The sequence below is a fragment of the Eleutherodactylus coqui genome, chromosome 2 (assembly GCF_035609145.1).
Source record: "Eleutherodactylus coqui strain aEleCoq1 chromosome 2, aEleCoq1.hap1, whole genome shotgun sequence".
In the NCBI taxonomy this organism is placed as follows: domain Eukaryota; kingdom Metazoa; phylum Chordata; class Amphibia; order Anura; family Eleutherodactylidae; genus Eleutherodactylus; species Eleutherodactylus coqui.
Genome location: NC_089838.1, coordinates 138,520,035 through 138,539,353, shown reverse-complemented (window position 1 = coordinate 138,539,353; position 19,319 = coordinate 138,520,035).

Here is a 19,319-nt window from a genome sequence, read left to right as displayed (position 1 = left end):
ATGCGGGTGCGTGGCGGCGTACTTGCGCTTGCGCTCAAACACTTGCGCTAGCGACGGCTGGACTGTGCGGTGCGAGACATTGGTGGATTGGGCCGAGGACAGCGGAGGTGAGGGTGTGGGTGCAGGCCAGGAGACGGTAGTGCCTGTGTCCTCAGAGCGAGGTTGGATCTCAGTGGCAGGTTGGGGCACAGGGGGAGAGGCAGCGGTGCAAACCGGAGGCGGTGAACGGCCTTCGTCCCACCTTGTGGGGTGCTTGGCCATCATATGTCTGCGCATGCTGGTGGTGGTGAGGCTGTTGGTGGTGGCTCCCCGGCTGATCTTGGCGCGACAAAGGTTGCACACCACTGTTCGTTGGTCATCAGGCGTCTCTGTGAAAAACTGCCAGACCTTAGAGCACCTTGGCCTCTGCAGGGTGGCATGGCGCGAGGGTGCGCTTTGGGAAACAGTTGGTGGATTATTCAGTCTGGCCCTGCCTCTACCCCTGGACACCGCACTGCCTCTTGCAACCTGCCCTGCTGCTGCACTTGCCTCCCCCTCTGAAGACCTGTCCTGAGTAGGCGTTGCAAACCAGGTGGGGTCAGTCACCTCATCGTCCTGCTGCTCTTCCTCAGAATCCTCTGTGCGCTCCTCCCTCGGACTTACTGCCCTTACTACTACCTCACCGATAGACAACTGTGTCTCATCGTCATCGTCCTCCTCACCCACTGAAAGGTCTTGAGACAGTTGCCGGAAGTCCCCAGCCTCATCCCCCGGACCCCGGGAACTTTCCAATGGTTGGGCATCAGTGACGATAAACTCCTCTGGTGGGAGAGGAACCACTGCTGCCCAATTTGAGCAGGGGCCCGAGAACAGTTCCTGGGAGTCTTCCCGCTCCTGAGCATGTGTCATTGTAGTGGAGTGAGGAGGCTGGGAGGAAGGAGGAGCAGCAGACAGAGGATTCGGATTTGCAGCACTGGACGGCGCAGAACTGTGGGTGGACGATAGGTTGCTCGAAGCACTTTCTGCCATCCACGACAGGACCTGCTCACACTGCTCATTTTCTAATAAAGGTCTCCCGCGTGGACCCATTAATTGTGCGATGAATGTGGGGACGCCAGAAACGTGCCTCTCTCCTAATCGTGCAGCAGTCAGCTGCGATACACCTGGATCAGGAGTTCGGCCTGTGCCCACACCCTCACTTGGCCCTCCGCGTCCTCGGCCGCGTCCACGTCCTCTAGGCCTACCCCTACCCCTCAGCATGCTGTATTACCAGTGATTTGATTTCCCAGCCAGGAAATAAATTGGCGCAAGCCTGCTGTTAAACTTAGCTGGCTGCGTATGATTTTTTTTACGTTCTCCACCCAGCACACACGTACCCAGAACGCTGAGGACTGTCAGAGGCAGGCCAAATAGAATAGTTGCCCTTTTTTTTTAAAGGAAAGGCCCACTGCGTATATTCAATCAATAATAAATGTGTTGTGGCCCTGCAGTGTGTCACAGAACTGCAGTGTTGCACAGTTATTAACTACAGCAGAGCGGTGATTTCCCAGCCAGGAAATAAATTGGCGCAAGCCTGCTGTTAAACTTAGCTGGCTGCGTATGATTTTTTTTACGTTCTCCACCCAGCACACACGTACCCAGAACGCTGAGGACTGTCAGAGGCAGGCCAAATAGAATAGTTTCCCTTTTTTTTTAAAGGAAAGGCCCACTGCGTATATTCAATCAATAATAAATGTGTTGTGGCCCTGCAGTGTGTCACAGAACTGCAGTGTTGCACAGTTATTAACTACAGCAGAGCGGTGATTTCCCAGCCAGGAAATAAATTGTCGCAAGCCTGCTGTTAAACTTAGCTGGCTGCGTATGATTTTTTTTACGTTCTCCACCCAGCACACACGTACCCAGAACGCTGAGGACTGTCAGAGGCAGGCCAAATAGAATAGTTGCCCTTTTTTTTTAAAGGAAAGGCCCACTGCGTATATTTAATCAATAATAAATGTGTTGTGGCCCTGCAGTGTGTCACAGAACTGCAGTGTTGCACAGTTATTAACTACAGCAGAGCGGTGATTTCCCAGCCAGGAAATAAATTGGCGCAAGCCTGCTGTTAAACTTAGCTGGCTGCGTATGATTTTTTTTTACGTTCTTCACCCAGCACACACGTACCCAGAACGCTGAGGACTGTCAGAGGCAGGCCAAATAGAATAGTTGCCCTTTTTTTTTTTAAAGGAAAGGCCCACTGCGTATATTCAATCAATAATAAATGTGTTGTGGCCCTGCAGTGTGTCGCAGAACTGCAGTGTTGCACAGTTATTAACTACAGCAGAGCGGTGATTTCCCAGCCAGGAAATAAATTGGCGCAAGCCTGCTGTTAAACTTAGCTGGCTGCGTATGATTTTTTTTACGTTCTCCACCCAGCACACACGTACCCAGAACGCTGAGGACTGTCAGAGGCAGGCCAAATAGAATAGTTGCCCTTTTTTTTTAAAGGAAAGGCCCACTGCGTATATTCAATCAATAATAAATGTGTTGTGGCCCTGCTGTGTGTCACAGAACTGCACAGTTGCACAGTTATTAACTACAGCAGAGCGGTGATTTCCCAGCCAGGAAATAAATTGGCGCAAGCCTGCAGGCCAAATAGAATTTTTGCCCTTTTTTTTAAAGGAAAGGCCCACTGCGTATATTCAATCAATAAAATATGTCTTCTGGCCCTGCCTACACAATTCTGTCCCTGGAGTATTACTGCAGGGCGCAATGCTCTGCACGGCCGATTCGGAAAAAAAAAAAAAAGTGCAACACTGCTAACAGCAGCCTCCACAGTACTGCACACAGTTAGATGTGGCCCTAAGAAGGACCGTTGGGGTTCTTGAAGCCTACACTAACTCCTAACACTCTCCCTGCCTAACCACCACTTCTGTCCCTGTAGTATTACTGCAGGGCGCAATGCTCTGCACGGCCGATTTAAAAAAAAAAAAAAAATGTGCAACACTGCTAACGGCAGCCTCCACACTACTGCACACGGTTAGATGTGGCCCTAAGAAGGACCGTTGGGGTTCTTGAAGCCTACACTAACTCCTAACGCTCTCCCTATAGCAGCTCCGGCACCAACAGCACTGTCCCTCAGCTATCTCACAAGGCATCTGTGGCGAGCCGCGGGAGGGGCCGACTTTTATACTCGGGTGACATCTGATCTCCCCAGCCACTCACAGCAGGAGGGTGGTATAGGGCTGGAACATCACAGGGGGAAGTTGTAATGCCTTCCCTGTCTTTCAATTGGCCAGAAAAGCGCGCTAACGTCTCAGAGATGAAAGTGAAAGTAACCCGAACATCGCGTGGTACTCGTTACGAGTAACGAGCATCCCGAACACGCTAATATTCGCCCGAGCATCAAGCTCGGACGAGTACGTTCGCTCATCTCTAGTACTGAGGATTTGGAGGCTGAATATTCCCCAGTAAGGAATATTCCCCATCGCTGTTGTGGAATATTCCATTCTGTGTGAAAGGTCCCTTAACCCCTTGCCGCTATAGGATGTACAGTTACATCCTGCAGCGTCAGGGTATGTATGAAGAGAAATTCATGTACGTGCGGGGGCAGGCTGTTTATTACATTTGATAATTGGCCAATAAACCGATCAGGGCTGTTAACCATTTAAATCCCCTCAAACGATATTCAGGGGTCCTGTACGGCCCCCCAGTGATGAGATCGCAGGGAGCTGTGTTGGTGTCATGGCAGAATGCCTTCCGAAAGGCCCCAGGGCTGTCTTGGCAGAATGCCTATCAAGCTATCCCTGTGGGGTGGCTTGATGGACTGCCTGTCAGATTGCAGTATGATGTAATGCTATAGAATTACATCATACTGCAGGAAAGATCAAAGCATCATTAGTTAGGATTTCCTAGGTGGTCTAAAAAAAATTTAAGAAAAAGGAAAAAAAGAACAATAAAGTTTTACTAATTATAAAAAAAAGTAAAAAAAAAACCTTTTGCCATATTTACAATAAAAGCATCTAAATAATAAAACAAAGATACATATTTGGTATCGATCTATCTGTAAAAGTCCGATCTATCAAAGTAATGCATTATTCACCCTGCACAATGAACATCGTCAAAAAAAAAAAAAAAAACCCACAGTAATGCACTTTTTTGGTCACCTGTCTCTAAGAAAAATTGAAATAAAAAGGTCAAAATGTCACATGAATTCAAAAATGGTTCCAACGCATACTACAGGACATCCCACAAAAAACAAGTTCTTGTACAACTATGTTGACGGAAAAATAAAAACGGTATTGCGCACAGAAGATGGCAACAGAAAGTATTAAAAAAGAATTGTCTTTGAAAAAAAATATTAGTACAGCAAAAAAAAAAAAACTATACAAGTTTAGTATCGTAGACATCGCACTGACCCATAGAATAAAATTACCATGCCATTTGTGTTGCAATTTGTGCGCCACAGAAAGAAGATGCAACGAAAGATGGCGGAAGTTCGTTTTTTTTATTTTAATCCACTTAGAATTTTTTTAAAAGTTTTTCAGTACATTATATGGTACATTAAATAGCACCATTGAAAAATACAACTTGTTCTACAAAAAGCAAGCTCTCATACAACGACGTCGATAGATAAATAGAAGAAGTTATTATTTTTTTAAAGGGTGGGGGGGGTGGAGAAAACGAAAACGGGGGAAATAAGGGCCGCATAATTAAGGGGTTAAAGTACTGGTTTAAAGGAGATGTCTCACGCCGAAACGGGTTTTTTTTTTTTCAATAGCCCCCCCGTTCGGCGCGAGACAAACCCGATGCAGGGATCAAAAAAAAAAACCGCATAGTACTTACCCGAATCCCCGCGGTCCGGCGTCTTCATACTTACCTTGTGAAGATGGCCGCCGGCATCTTCACCCTCGGTGGACCGCAGGGCTTCTGTGCGGTCCATTGCCGATTCCAGCCTCCTGATTGGCTGGAATCGGCACGTGACGGGGCGGAGCTACACGGAAGCGCTCTCCTGCACGAGCGGCCCCATTGAGAAAAGAAGAAGACCCGGACTGCGCAAGCACATCTAAAATCGCCAGAAGAGGCGATTTTAGACGGAACCATGGGGACCAGGACGCTAGCAACGGAGCAGGTAAGTGAAATAACTTCTGTATGGCTCATAATTAATGCACAATGTATATTACAAAGTGCATTAATATGGCCATACAGAAGTGTATACCCCCACTTGCTTTCATGAGACATCTCCTTTAAGATTTCATATATTCATTTTTTTCACCAGGTTTCCATTGCACTTTGAATAACAAAGAATGTTGCAGTGATATATACTGTAAAAAAACCTGACTGACAAGAAACCTGATAAATAGAGATGAGCGAGCACTAAAATGCTCGGGTGCTCGTTATTCGGGACGAACTTTTCGCGATGCTCGAGGGTTCGTTTCGAGTAACGAACCCCATTGAAGTCAATGGGCGACCCGAGCATTTTTGTATTTCGCCGATGCTCGCTAAGGTTTCCTTGTGTGAAAATCTGGGCAATTCAAGAAAGTGATGGGAACGACACAGCAACGGATAGGGCAGGCGAGGGGCTACATGTTGGGCTGCATCTCAAGTTCACAGGTCCCACTATTAAGCCACAATAGCGGCAAGAGTGGGGCCCCCCCCCTCCCAAAAACTTTTACTTCTGAAAAGCCCTCATTAGCAATGCATACCTTAGCTAAGCACCACACTACCTCCAACAAAGCACAATCACTGCCTGCATGACACTCCACTGCCACTTCTCCTGGGTTACATGCTGCCCAACCGCCCCCCCTCCCCCCCACAGTGCACACCAAAGTGTCCCTGCGCAGCCTTCAGCTGCCCTAATGCCTCACCACCCTCATGTCTATTTAGAAGTGTGTCTGCCATGAGGAGAACCGCAGGCACACACTGCAGAGGTTGGCACGGCTAGGCAGCGACCCTCTTTAAAAGTGGCAGGGCGATAGCCCACAATGCTGTACAGAAGCAATGAGAAATAGAATCCTGTGCCACCGCCATCAGGAGCTGCACACGTGGGCATAGCAATGGGGAACCTATGTGCCACACACTATTCATTCTGTCAAGGTGTCTGCATGCCCCAGTCAGACCGCGGTTTTTAATTCATAGACACAGGCAGGTACAACTCCCTATTGTGAAGTCCCTGTGGACCCACAGCATGGGTGGCTCCCTGGAACCCATCGGCGGTACATAAAAATATCCCATTGCATTGCCCAACACAGCTGAGGTAGTAATGTCGTGCTTAATGCAGGTGGGCTTCGGCCCACACTGCATGCCCCAGTCAGACTGGGGTTCTTTACAAGTGGAAACAGATGCATTTATAATTCCCTGTGGACCCACAGCATGGGTGGGTGCCAGGAAGCCACCGGCGGTACATAGAAATATCCCATTGCATTGCCCAACACAGCTGAGGTAGTAATGTCGTGCTTAATACAGGTGGGCTTCGGCCCACACTGCATGCCCCAGTCAGACTGGGGTTCTTTACAAGTGGACAGATGTAGGTTAAACTCTGTGTGCACCTACAGCATGGGTGGCTCCCTGGAACCCACCGGCGGTACACAAAAATATCCCATTGCATTGCCCAACACAGCTGAGGTAGTAATGTCGTGCTTAATGCAGGTGGGCTTCGGCCCACACTGCATGCCCCAGTCAGACTGGGGTTCTTTACAAGTGGAAACAGATGCATTTATAATTCCCTGTGGACCCACAGCATGGGTGGGTGCCAGGAAGCCACCGGCGGTACATAGAAATATCCCATTGCATTGCCCAACACAGCTAAGGTAGTAATGTCGTGCTTAATACAGGTGGGCTTCGGCCCACACTGCATGCCCCAGTCAGACTGGGGTTCTTTACAAGTGGACAGATGTAGGTTAAACTCCGTGTGCACCTACAGCATGGGTGGCTCCCTGGAACCCACCGGCGATACACAAAAATATCCCATTGCATTGCCCAACACAGCGGATGTAACGTCAGCTGTAATGCAGGTGGGCTAAAAATTCATTTGATTACACTGTAGGCGAGGGCCCACAAAAATTGCTGTATCTACAGTACTAATGTACATCCAAAAAATTGGCCATGCCCAACCAAGATGGCAGGTGAAACCCATTAATCGCTTTTGTTAATGTGGCTTAAGTGGTAACTAGGCCTGGAGGCAGCCCAGTTTAACGAAAAATTGGTTCAAGTTAAAGTTTCAACGCTTTTAAGAGCATTGAAACATATAAAAATTGTTTAGAAAAATTATGAGTGAGCCTTGTGGCCCTAAGAAAAATTGCCCGTTCAGCGTGATTACGTGAGGTTTCAGGAGGAGGAGCAGGAGGAGGAGGAGGAATATTAGACACAGATTGATGAAGCAGAAATGTCCCCGTTTTGGATGGTGAGAGAGAACGTAGCTTCCATCCGCGGGTGCAGCCTACATATTGCTTACGTATCGCTGCTGTCCACTGGTGGAGAAGAGAAGTCTGGGGAAATCCAGGCTTTGTTCATCTTGATGAGTGTAAGCCTGTCGGCACTGTCGTTTGACAGGTGGGTATGCTTATCCGTGATGATTCCCCCAGCCACACTAAACACACTCTCTGACAAGACGCTAGCCGCAGGACAAGCAAGCACCTCCAGGGCATACAGCGCGAGTTCAGGCCACGTGTCCAGCTTCGACACCCAGTAGTTGTAGGGGGCAGAGGCGTCACGGAGGACGGATGTGCGATCGGCTATGTACTCCCTCACCATCCTTTTACAGTGCTCCCGCCGACTCAGCCTTGACTGGGGAGCGGTGACACAGTCTTGCTGGGGAGCCATAAAGCTGGCAAAGGCCTTGGAGAATGTTCCCCTGCCTGCGCTGTACATGCTGCCTGATCTCTGCGCCTCCCCTGCTACCTGGCCCTCGGAACTGCGCCTTCTGCCACTAGCGCTGTCGGATGGGAAGTTTACCATCAGCCTGTCCACCAGCGCCCTGTGGTATAGCAACATTCTCGAACCCCTTTCCTCTTCGGGAATGAGAGTGGGAAGGTTCTCCTTATAGCGTGGGTCGAGCAGTGTGTACACCCAGTAATCCGTAGTGGCCAGAATGCGTGTAACGCGAGGGTCACGAGAAAGGCATCCTAACATGAAGTCAGCCATGTGTGCCAGGGTACCTGTACGCAACACATGGCTGTCTTCACTAGGAAGCTCACTTTCAGGATCTTCCTCCTCCTCCTCTTCCTCCTCCTCAGGCCATACACGCTGAAAGGATGACAGCCCAGCAGCATGTGTACCCTCACCAGTGGGCCAAGCTGTCTCTTGCCCCTCCTCCTCATCCTCCTCATGCTCCTCCTCCTCCTCCTCAACGCGCTGAGATATAGACAGGCGGGTGCTCTGACTATCCAGCGACATACTGTCTTCCCCCGGCTCTGTTTCCGAGCGCAAAGCGTCTGCCTTTATGCTTTGCAGGGAACTTCTCAAGATGCATAGCAGAGGAATGGTGACGCTAATGATTGCAGCATCCCCGCTCACCACCTGGGTAGACTCCTCAAATTTTCCAAGGACCTGGCAGATGGCTGCCAACCAGGGCCACTCTTCTGTAAATAATTGAGGAGGCTGACTCCCACTGCGCCGCGCAAGTTGGAGTTGGTATTCCACTATAGCTCTACGCTGCTCATAGAGTCTGGCCAACATGTGGAGCGTAGAGTTCCACTGTGTGGGCACGTCGCACAGCAGTCGGTGCACTGGCAGATTAAACCTATGTTGCAGTGTCCGCAGGGTGGCAGCGTGCGTGTGGGATTTGCGGAAATGTGCGCAGAGCTGGCGCACCTTTCCGAGCAGGTATGACAAGTGGGGGTAGCTTTTCAGAAAGCGCTGAACCACCAAATTAAAGACATGGGCCAGGCATGGCACGTGCGTGAGGCTGCCGAGCTGCAGAGCCGCCACCAGCTTACGGCCGTTGTCACACACGACCATGCCCGGTTGGAGGCTCAGCGGCGCAAGCCAGTGGTCGGTCTGCTCTGTCAGACCCTGCAGCAGTTCGTGGGCCGTGTGCCTCTTCTCTCCTAAGCTGAGCAGTTTCAGCACGGCCTGCTGACGCTTGCCCACCGCTGTGCTGCCACGCCGCATGACACCGACTGCTGGCGACGTGCTGCTGACACATCTTGATTGCGAGACAGAGGTTGCGTTGGAGGAGGAGGAGGAAGGTGCTTTAGTGGAGGAAGCATACACCGCCGCAGATACCACCACCGAGCTGTGGCCCGCAATTCTGGGGGTGGGTAGGACGTGAGCGGTCCCAGGCTCTGACTCTGTCCCAGCCTCCACTAAATTCACCCAATGTGCCGTCAGGGAGATATAGTGGCCCTGCCCGCCTGTGCTTGTCCACGTGTCCGTTGTTAAGTGGACCTTGGCAGTAACCGCGTTGGTGAGGGCGCGTACAATGTTGCGGGAGACGTGGTCGTGCAGGGCTGGGACGGCACATCGGGAAAAGTAGTGGCGACTGGGAACCGAGTAGCGCGGGGCAGCCGCCGCCATCATGCTTTTGAAAGCCTCCGTTTCCACAAGCCTATACGGCAGCATCTCTAGGCTGATCAATTTTGCAATGTGCACGTTTAACGCTTGAGCATGCGGGTGCGTGGCGTCGTAGTTGCGCTTGCGTTCAAACTGTGGCACTAGCGACGTCTGGACGCTGCGCTGAGAGACATTGCTGGATGGGGCCGAGGACAGCGGAGGTGAGGGTGTGGGTGCAGGCCAGGAGACGGTAGTGCCTGTGTCCTCAGAGGGGGGTTGAATCTCAGTGGCAGGTTGGGGCACAGGGGGAGAGGCAGTGGTGCAAACCGGAGGCGGTGAATGGCCTTCGTCCCACCTTGTGGGGTGCTTGGCCATCATATGCTTGCGCATGCTGGTGGTGGTGCCTCCCCAGCTGATCTTGGCGCGACAAAGGTTGCACACCACTGTTCGTCGGTCATCAGGCGTCTCTGTGAAAAACTGCCACACCATAGAGCACCTTGACCTCTGCAGGGTGGCATGGCGCGAGGGGGCGCTTTGGGAAACAGTTGGTGGATTATTATTTCTTTTCCTTTTTAGCTTAGGGAAGCACCCACTGCGTATATTCAATGAACAAGAAGTTTAATATCTGTGGTGTGGCCCTCAAAAAGTGTCACACAAGTATAGTGTAGCAGAGTTATTAACTCTAGCAGAGCAGGTACTTGCCAGTCAGGAAAGACAATGGCGCTAGGCTGCAGTAAAGCGTAGCTGGTTGCGTCTGATTTTTGTACGTTGTACACGCAGCACACACATACACGCAGACCTTAGGACTGACACAGGCAGGCCAAATATAATTTCTTTTCCTTTTTAGCTTAGGGAAGACCCCACTGCGTATATTCAATGAACAAGAAGTTTAATATCTGTGGTGTGGCCCTCAAAAAGTGTCACACAAGTATAGTGTAGCAGAGTTATTAACTCTAGCAGAGCAGGTATTTGCCAGTCAGGAAAGACAATGGCGCTAGGCTGCAGTAAAGCGTAGCTGGTTGCGTCTGATTTTTGTACGTTGTACACGCAGCACACACGTACACGCAGACCTTAGGACTGACACAGGCAGGCCAAATATAATTTCTTTTCCTTTTTAGCTTAGGGAAGACCCCACTGCGTATATTCAATGAACAAGAAGTTTAATATCTGTGGTGTGGCCCTCAAAAAGTGTCACACAACTATAGTGTAGCAGAGTTATTAACTCTAGCAGAGCAGGTATTTGACAGTCAGGAAAGACAATGGCGCAAGCCTGCAGTAAAGCGTAGCTGGTTGCGTCTGATTTTTGTACGTTGTACACGCAGCACACACGTACACGCAGACCTTAGGACTGACACAGGCAGGCCAAATATAATTTCTTTTCCTTTTTAGCTTAGGGAAGACCCCACTGCGTATATTCAATGAACAAGAAGTTTAATATCTGTGGTGTGGCCCTCAAAAAGTGTCACACAAGTATAGTGTAGCAGAGTTATTAACTCTAGCAGAGCAGGTATTTGCCAGTCAGGAAAGACAATGGCGCTAGGCTGCAGTAAAGCGTAGCTGGTTGCGTCTGATTTTTGTACGTTGTACACGCAGCACATACGTACACGCAGACCTTAGGACTGACACAGGCAGGCCAAATATAATTTCTTTTCCTTTTTAGCTTAGGGAAGCACCCACTGCGTATATTCAATGAACAAGAAGTTTAATATCTGTGGTGTGGCCCTCAAAAAGTGTCACACAAGTATAGTGTAGCAGAGTTATTAACTCTAGCAGAGCAGGTATTTGCCAGTCAGGAAAGACAATGGCGCTAGGCTGCAGTAAAGCGTAGCTGGTTGCGTCTGATTTTTGTACGTTGTACACGCAGCACACACGTACACGCAGACCTTAGGACTGACACAGGCAGGCCAAATATAATTTCTTTTCCTTTTTAGCTTAGGGAAGCACCCACTGCGTATATTCAATGAACAAGAAGTTTAATATCTGTGGTGTGGCCCTCAAAAAGTGTCACACAAGTATAGTGTAGCAGAGTTATTAACTCTAGCAGAGCAGGTATTTGCCAGTCAGGAAAGACAATGGCGCAAGCCTGCAGTAAAGCGTAGCTGGTTGCGTCTGATTTTTGTACGTTGCACACGCAGCACACACGTACACGGAGACCTTAGGACTGACACAGGCTGGCCAAATATAATTTTTTTCCTTTTTAGCAAAGGGAAGACCCCACTGCGTGTATTCAATGAATAATAAATGTCTTCTGGCCCTGCCTACACAATTCTATCCCTGTAGTATTAATGCCGGGTGCAATGCTCTGCACAGCCGGTTTTGAGGAAAAAAAAAAAATGTAACACTGCTAACAGCAGCCTGGACAGTACTGCACACGGATAGAAGTGGCCCGAGAAAGGACCGTTGGGGTTCTTGAAGCCTACACTAACTCCTAACACTCTCCCTGCCTAACCCCCACTTCTGTCCCTATTGCTGGGCGCAATGCTCTGCAGATCCAATTTTGGACAAAAAAATAAAATAAAATACTGTGCTAACACAGTACTGCACACTAGTAGATGTGGCCCTGAGAAGGGCCGTTGGGGTTCTTGAAGCCTACACTGACTCCTAACGCTCTCCCTACAGCAGCACCAGCAGCAGCACTTTCCCTCAGCTAAGTCACAAGGCATGTGTGGCGAGCCGCGGGAGGGGCCGACTTTTATACTCGGGTGACATCAGATCTCCCCAGCCACTCACAGCAGGGGGGTGGTATAGGGCTTGAACGTCACAGGGGGAAGTTGTAATGCCTTCCCTGTCTTTCAATTGGCCAGAAAAGCGCGCTAACGTCTCAGAGAGGCAACTGAAAGTAACCGGAACATCGCGTGGTACTCGTTACGAGTAACGAGCATCCCGAACACCCTAATATTCGCACGAATATCAAGCTCGGACGAGTACGTTCGCTCATCTCTACTGATAAACCTATAGGATCTCTCAGGATCCATCATGATCATTTACAATATAAAATGCTGCTAATCTCTCATGGAAGCCAAGATGACAGTATGAGCAGAGCATTACATAGTACCGTGCATCCAAATATTTTTAAAAATTGCTTTTCTTTTCATTACTTTTTTTAAATTGAAATATATTTCAAGTACAAAGCAATATCAGTGTAATGTAAGGTGTGTAAAGTTTGCTTCAGTTTTGTTTCTCAATTGAGAAGATAATAGAACAGTCCTATGTTTAATGTAATTATATCCATAAAGTTCCGGTCACAGCAAGTTCTTTGCCTATATACGTATGTACATGGAAAAAAGTAGACATATGGTGTAACATACCCCAAAGGCTTCTATCGTGCCAATGTATATCACATGTGTCCACCTGGCATTCTTCAGAAGCACCCAAATACGTAAAAGTTAAAGGGGTTGTCTCGCGAAAGCAAGTGGGGTTAAGCACTTCTGTATGGCCATATTAATGCACTTTGTAATATACATCGTGCATTAAATATGAGCCATACAGAAGTTATTCACTTACCCGCTCCGTTGCTAGCGTCCCCGTCTCCATGGCTCCGTCTAACTTCAGCGTCTAATCACCCGATTAGACGCGCTTGCACAGAAGGGTCTTCTGCCTTTGGCTCGGTCTGGCACGAGCGGCGTTCTGGCTCCGCCCCCTTCTACGCGTCATCACGTAGCTCCGCCCCGTCACTTGTGCCGATTCCAGCCAATCAAGAGGCTGGAATCGGCACACGTGACGGGGCGGAGCTACGCGATGACGCGTAGAAGGGGCGGAGCCAGAATGCCGCTGCTGCCGGACAGACCCGAAGGCAGAAGACCCTTCTGCGCAAGCGCGTCTAATTGGGCGATAAGACGCTGAAGTTAGATGGAGCCATGGAGACGGGGAGGCCAGCGCAGGGAAGGTAAGTGAATAACTTCTGTATGGCTCATATTTAATGCACGATGTACATTACAAAGTGCATTAATATGGCCATACAGAAGTGCTTAACCCCACTTGCTTTTGCGAGACAACCCCTTTAAGGCATGCTTAAGACTGTAAAAATGTCAAAATAAATCATGCATGACTATAAAACATTCACTTTAAAAATGATATTCAACAACAGCAGCTAAACCTAAAAATAAAGGAAGGTACATCGCGACCCCTTAGTGACTAAAGCCTGTTTGCGCCTTAATAACCAACTAATTTGCCAGTTTTTTTCATTGTCTCATTACAGACATTTTAATTTTTCCATTGTCATAGCCATATGAGCGCTTGTTTTTTGTGAGACAAGTTGTAATTTTGAAGGCATTATATTTGAGTACATATAATGTACTGTATAACTTTTATTTTAATTTTATTAATTGGGAGAAAGAAATTAATTCTGCAATTTCATTTTATGGCGTTCAGTTTGCAAAATAAATCAGGTGATAACATTATTCTTTGGGCCAGCACAATTCCGGCAGCCAAGTCTAGGCTTCATTCACACGAGCATATATCGGCCGCTGCATTCGCTTACAATGCATCAGTTCAGGTGGGCATATTCCTACGGCGTAAAAGCGCCCAACTGGCCAAGATAGCGCATTTTGGCCAAGTACTTTCACACCAGCCAGGAAAGATAGTTCAGGAACTACCTTTCCAGGCTGGAATATGTTGGCCGCTGCCATAGACTCCTATGGGAGCCTATGGTAACTGCCAGAGAAGGGAGGTGGGAGAGAGTTTAGCAGCGTGTCTGCTAAACACCCACCTCCTTCCCTCCTCCTTTCCACCCCTTGCCGGCTATTTGCAATAGGAGGGGCAAGAGCTAGTTGCTTAGCACACTAGTTCCCACCCTGTCCCGCCCCCTTCCATTGCCAAGAGCTGCAAGGGGGGCGTAAAGGGAGAGGCAGTTTAGCAGAGTTAAACTGTCTTCCCCCGCCCGATGGCAATTTGGGTTTGGCATATATGCGCCGGACCCGGGCCATCTGAAAGGGCGCACAAACCGCAGATTTGTGCACCTGTTCACGCAATTTTTGATCACGCTATGGCGGTGACACGGCCGATCGAAAAATGCTTCGGCCATGTGAATGGGCCATTATACAGATTTTTTCTATGTTTGCTTTTTTGTACACAAAAAACGCTTTTTTTTTTTTTTTTTTTTTAAAGATTTGCTTTTGGGTCGCTGCATTTTAAGAGCCATAGCATTTTTATTTTTCCATTGACTGAGCTATATGAAGGATAGTTTTTTTTGCATCAGCTGTCCACCATCAGGACGGTTGGATATTTTTTCATCTATGTTTTGAATTAACTTTTGTTTTTGCTATCTACCACTGAATTCTGAACCTCTCTAGGATAGGCAGGAACAATTCCCAGAACTGATTAGAGTGAGAATTGGGGCAGTGTTTATAGGAGCTGCACCAGTCACTTTAACTATGGAAGAGTGACTTCATTTAACTGGGTGCAACAAAGAGGGTAGAAAGACTAAAGAGTCTGCATTAGCCATATGAGTTGATAGCTGTCAAAAAGGAGGAATCAGGCGTTAATAAGGATTTTCAGATTATATCCCTAATTCAGGACATACGATATCCCCCTGTCCATTAGTCCGGGGCATTTTAACAGCCTCTGAATGAACGGAGGGGAAGACAAAAACATCATATAACTATCGAGGATCTATAGGGAAGATAAAACTAATGTCCCACACCTAGGTGACTTTGAATATTCCCTGACACCACACAGTCTATCAATGTGGGCAGGGATAGTTATACATTTATCAAGAGGTTATAGAGGTCCCTGAAGATCCCGACCTCAAGTGAAACGCGTCGGAACACCTATTTTACTGCTGCTTTGAGCTATTTTTTACTCTGACTCCCTTATCACTTGAGGGGGACAGAACACTGAATGGTTCATATGCAGTTTGTGTTACGCCTGTCAGCTCATAGTTAATTTTGCCAGCACACCTTGTTCTGTCCAGACTAGCCAGGGTTAAAATCTCCTGTGCCTTCTAGTCAGGTTAATTACCCTGCTATTTGTCTGAGTAGTGTGCTGGTGATTGACAGGTCTATCTACCTATCGGCTCCTCCCGCCTTCCTATAATATCCAGGTCTTGCTCCCTGGGATTGGCCGATCAGTGTTCTGTGTTCACTGAGTAGCCCTGCTACTCTGACCTACTGGTAGTCTGGCCTTGCTACTTTGTGGATTATTGTTCCGTTTTGCAGTGTCCTCTGAGTAGTTTAGTGGCTCTGACCTGCTGAGTGTCGGTCCTGTACTTTGTGGTACTTCTCAGTATCCGCTGTGTAGCCCAGCTACTCTGACCTGCTGGTAGCCTGGGCCTGGTACCTTGTGCCTTTCCCTCAGTGTGCTAGCCATTCTGCCTTTGTTTTTATCTTGCTACTGTCTGCTTGTCCGCTAGACCTCGCTGTTATCAGCCAGGGTTTTCTAGTCTGCTTTGTTTGGTATCCTGCTTCACGCAGCTTGTTTGTTTGTCCTTACTATTATCTGCTTTGCTTTCTGTATCAGTCAGGTTATTCCATCCGCCTCTGTTTTGGTTGTATTGTTTGTGTTGGTTAGTGTCATCTGCCTTCCTGTCTGTACTAGTGGGTAGTATTCTTTTGCATAGGTACTGCAGTCCCTGCCTGTCCCCTTTAGGAAGCGTAGGGTCAGAGTTGGCGGCCTGGACGTGTCCACCATCATGGCTATCTCCAGGAAGGGACAGTGGCATGGATGAAGATCAGGGAGCCCCACACCGTGCGTACCTAGGCACCCCACTAGTACCGTAACAGTTTATTTTATTCCACAGCAGTCTTGTATTTGATTATGGTGGAATGAGTCGCCCCACGACATAATCTATAAATCGGGGTGGAATTAAAGGGGTTGTCTCGCGAAATCAAGTGGGGTTATACACTTCTGCATGGCCATATTAATGCCCTTTGTAATATACATCGTGCATTAAATATGAGCCATACAGAAGTTATTCACTTACCTGCTCCGTTGCTAGCGTCCCCGTCGCCATGGTTCCGTCTAATTTCGGTGTCTTCTTGCTTTTTTAGACGCGCTTGCGCTGTGCGGTCTTCTCCCTTCGGCTCCGCTCGGCAGCATCGGCGTTTTGGCTCCGCCCCCTTGTACGCGTCATCGCGTAGCTCCGCCCCATGACGTGTGCCGGTTCCAGCCTCCTGATTGGCTGGAATCAGCACGTGACGGGGGCGGAGCTACGCGATGACGCGTACAAGGGGGCGGAGCCAAAACGCCGATGCTGCCGAGCGGAGCCGAAGGGAGAAGACCGCACAGCGCAAGCGCGTCTAAAAAAGCAAGAAGACACCGAAATTAGACGGAACCATGGCGACGGGGACGCTAGCAACGGAGCAGGTAAGTGAATAACTTCTGTATGGCTCATATTTAATGCACGATGTATATTACAAAGGGCATTAATATGGCCATACAGAAGTGTATAACCCCACTTGATTTCGCAAGACAACCCCTTTAATTTAAATATATTCCTTTTATAGGAACATATACCTACCTATCACAGTAGTGGATCTTTTTGTCAGTCATGTACTGATGACAGATTTGTTTGTTGTTCATGTTTAGGTATTGTAGTGTACCCCACTTCCGTGTTTTTTTAATAAAATATTTTCTTTTAATTTTAGTCTAATCAGTGATACTAGTTTTTTGCAGGAGGAACTCAAGTCTTCATTTATCCAGTTTTTGGGAACATATACCATTTTGATTGCTTTTTTTTTCATTTTTTCTAGTGACAGGATTAACAAAATCTGCAATTCTGGCTTATTTTAATAAATATACAGCAACATTTTCAGTCTTTTTCATCATCACATTCAAGGAGCCATAACTTTTAAATAAATAATTTATGTATATTTACTAATGAGGGAAAAGGGAAACATTTAAAAAAAACATAATTTTTTTTTAGGTTTTAGGTGTCGTAATCAAACTAGTAAAAATGTGTACATATGATTAAAATATATAATGATTGGTCCGTAATTGATTTTAAGGTGGAGTACCATGTCAGTTTATTACCTGCGATCAAGAAAGAAGTGTCTTTCAAAACGCGTCCAAGCATAGATATGGTGTCACACGGTAACTACCATTTGTCATTTTATTTATTTTGCACAACAAAAGACGAATAAAACAAGTGTTTTTAAAAAGCCGGCTTTTCCCCTTTGTTGTTGTTATAGGAATAAATCATATTCCAGAAGATTTCACTGGTTTGCTTCAGATTGGTTATAATGAGAAGCTTCATGCATGAATACATGTATTTGGACTCAGGGGTACTCCCCGTCAGCCCCCATACCCTTCTGGTTTATTGTAAGGAAGTACAATACAGTTATACTGAATATGACGCACCTATTACATGCATACCCCTCCCAACACCATAACAACTCATGATTGGCCAAGTATGTAACGACGCTGATGATTAACATATCTTTACGCCCCAGGTATATGTTGCTATGTGAACACGTAATTTCTAGGAAACGCAACTAGAATAGACTATCAATATCTCTGCCTGGACTAAGGAATCCAAGACATAGATAAGAAGTAGCCCCCCTTTTATGAGCGGAGGGCATCACAGGTGTTTCTCATGAGAAACACATCTCAGGACCTTGAAGAACTTGTGTAGGAGTGTATTTCAGGATACCAGCATAAGAATGAACCAGTTAACCATTTCACTGCTAGCTATTTTCTATGAAGGTGGATATATGAATATATACATACATATAGCTGCATAGGCTGCTTTAAGAAACACATTTATATTATTATTATTACTACAACATTGTGAATATAAGACACACTACAAACAGTGTGGTTTTCTTGTGGCCTTTTTCACTTGCTTTTTTGAGTTAGTGTTTTCTTGTTTTATTTCTAGTGTTCTTTTATACGCTTCTCTATAGGAAAAAATGCATGTGTGAATTAATAGAAACATTACCTAACAGTGACTATAAAAAAGCATGTAGCACTTTAAAAGTCATTGGCTTTTTACATGCATTTAGGAGCAAAGAACACCACTAAAAAGTGTGTGAAGTTAGCCTAAGGTGTGAAACAAACCAAGAGGGCAAAAAAGCATTAAAAGCTCCGTGAATCAAAGGCCTATTTTACTTCTCTCTGCTTAACTGACCATATTCTGAAATTGTGCATGTTAAAAGGAATATGTAGTGAGAAAAAAGTGTGTTTATTTGCCTTCTAACTTGTGCCGATAACAAGGACAGCAAGCAGTGGTTACTGAAAATAAAATGATTGTTCTTCTTTTAAACATTTTATTGATCTGAGATTTCTGTGTATTGGCTTCACTTTATATTTCTGAGAGACAACTGTCTGCCTTCCTATGATTATATCTAGACAGTTAGGAACTGTCTAGTGACATGTCTTGTTCAATTCAGTCAGTGGGTTGTTGTTTGACAATACTACAAAGAATTACATTGTCAGCTCATTGCACAGCAGCTACTTTGCTCCATAAAGCAAAGCAAAAAGCATTGAGTTTTTAAAAAATATAGAAATCTTTTAATGCTGTTCCTTTAGAGTATAGCAGGAAAATGTAATTATTGTCAATTAAATTGCCTCAGTCATGTTGATTAAAAGTAAAAGAATACATATTTAAACTAACTTGTCTTTTCCTAATTTATGTTTCATTCTCTTCACACTTACGGCGATACATCTTAATTGTATGCTTAAATTCTCATCTATGCATTACATGGATGGCCCATTGAGTAATGGCATTGCATTACTGCAGAAGTTAACTCTTGCCACACTTACTTCCAGCAGCTCCTTCACACTAAGGGCTCATGTCCACGGGCAAAATATGATTTAAGATCCGCAGCGGATCTCCCGCATGCGGATCCGCATCCCATAGGGATGCATTGACCACCCGCGGGTAGATAAATACCCGCGGATCGTCAATAAAAGGGATTTTAAAAAAAATGGAGCAT